Genomic DNA, 2,680 nt, shown 5'->3' on the forward strand with positions numbered 1-2,680 from the left:
TTAATTAAATAATTAATTTCTGTATCAATCATATGTACCGTGTATTCGTAAGTGAAAAATAATACAAAGATGTTTTTATGTTATTTGATTCCAATTACGGGGTATTCATTTTCATATTCATTACATGTACGAGTATTATTTTATTATTTAATTTTAGTTTCTAAAAATTGTTGAACAAACAACCCCAACCTGGAAATCTAGAGATAACCATTCGTAAGCTGGACCTTTTTCATACTATAACTATATTATTTACAACCATTTAACTAACTTTTTGAGAAATTTACAATAAGTAATAAAATCTGCAAATCTGCCGCTGCAATGTCCAACATGAGTTCTCGTTAAACTGATTATCTGGCCAGATCCAGTGTTTCCAATCGCCTCAGTTGTCTATGACCCTCAAATGACAGCAACTCCCTGGCAAGGGGATTTGGATGATCCATTAGTTTTGAAATGTATTTTAGACTGGAGACATTGAGATCCCTATGGATATTACTATTGCGAATGTACCATGAGGCACCTGTTATTGTCCTTAACAGTGCTGACGGCTTTCTTTGCAATTTTTCAACGACATAAGAGGCTGTTCCCCATAGCTGTGCAGAGAAAACAGATTCTTTATAGCAACCGAATTTGTTGTCAATCGAATGATTCGGTTGCACACATAGAATTTTTCGGTTCTATCAACAGAAAGTCAGCTGATAAGTAAGAATTTTGGTTGCAGCAACCACACTTTTGTTACCCCTTCTAAAATTTTGTAGCCACAACTGTACAATTCGGCCACTGAGGTAGAATCATTCGATTGGCAACAAATTCGGTTGCTACTACGAATCCGTTTTCTCTGTGTGAATACATTTTGTTGCATTGACTTTAATTTTCCATTTGTCTAGGCATTTTTCAAAATCACCGATGTGAGACTGGAGTTGTTCAGAAGCTATTGCGGGGTTTTCATGTGTACTTAAAAAGCGGTATTGTCCGCAAATGTAGATGTGTGAGTCAGTGCGTTCGTAGGCATACATATCTGCAGTATATAAAATATATAGGAACGGCCCTAGAATACTGACCAGCGTTGTTGAATCCGCTGAATTGCTTACAAATAATTTATTTACTTTTTGGTTTCAAAAAAAGATGGTACGCCAAATTATATGTATATCTACATGATTTCAGCAGACAGACAGTCAGGCGGACATAGCTAGATTGTCTTTGGGCCAACAAACCGTCGACGTGCGAGAGTGTGTTTGTGCGGTTCATAAGTGGTGATTTTCATACGGAAGACAAATATCGTCCACGCCAGCCAAAAAAGTTTCAAGACCAAGATTGCTGAAGAACAATCCTTGAAGATTGTTGTCAAACGCATCAAGAACTTACCAAATCATTGAGGCTACCATACGAATTGAAGCCGAGAGGCTTTGTAAGAAGATTTTTCATATCCGTAATGATGCTTGAACGCTATAAAAGAAAATAATTTTGCACAACAAAATCTTTTCATTCCTCTCAATATGAAGCGAGTCGGTCTAATATAGATAATTAGAAGATATAAGCTTAACTGTTGATCGGATTGCAAAAACATATGTATACAAGAACGGAAAACATCCAAATGCCGGCATTACATTTCATTGAAATTGAAACAAATACCTATTAATTATAAGCCACAAAGTTAAAGTAATTGTAAGGAGAATGTACTTACTTACATCAATTACCTGGTATTAAGCTTTATTTTAATATAATCGATAAATCAAATTTACTTCTGCTCAATTTGTAAGGATTTATGTGCAAAAGTAAATTCAATTAAAATGCATTTTGTTAAAATAAGCTAAAAGGAATTTTAAATGACTGCGGCCACATTTTCAATTCGTAAATTATCTAAAATGAATGCGTCATGATTGAACATGTTCCTCTTAAAGCTTTGCTGAAACCCCAACACACACAAATTACAAGCACTTCAATTTTCCCAATAAACTAAAAGTGCTCTCATCGTGTCAAACCCATTTTCATTTCCTTTTTGTAGTCAAGATTATAAGATGAAATTAAATGCAATGGGGAAATTAGAAAAAAACGCTGCACTCGCACATCAAAGCTAGGAAACCGGGGAAAAAATATATAATAACTAGACACACACACACGCACACAAACAAACAAACATTTTTGGATGTACGTGTGTGTGTGTCTTTATGTGCGTTGCAGCTTTTGTTGCAGAAAACTTTGTATTTTGTGTGAGTTTTTTTTTTATTTTTCTTGACACCAACAACAAATGAAACGGAACCCACTTGACATCGTTACATTAAAACATCCTTTACACGCCAAAGCACTTTAAATACACACATTTTCGCGAGTTCATTTCTAGAAAATGTAAAAGTTGAGAGAAACAAGTAAAAGCTGTGTATACGGCTCTACCTAATGTTAAATACCCTTCGTCTTAGTATTGTTAAATCTTTGTTAAACATATTTATTTCTAGTGAAAAATTATGTCAAATAAAGATCAAAAAGTAAAAAACTTAAATTATTATGGTTGAGATTTTTTTTATTTTCTGGTAAAATTTAGCTTTTTTATTTAATTTAATGCATTTAAGGCGTTTCCACGGCCACGAACGCGACATTCGTATCACTTTGAAATGAAATCTTAAAATTGGTTTTTCTTATTTACATTTGTCTATGGATATTTATAATTACACTGTCCAATAAATTG

The sequence above is a fragment of the Calliphora vicina genome, chromosome 5, assembly GCF_958450345.1.
Source record: "Calliphora vicina chromosome 5, idCalVici1.1, whole genome shotgun sequence".
Taxonomy (NCBI): domain Eukaryota; kingdom Metazoa; phylum Arthropoda; class Insecta; order Diptera; family Calliphoridae; genus Calliphora; species Calliphora vicina.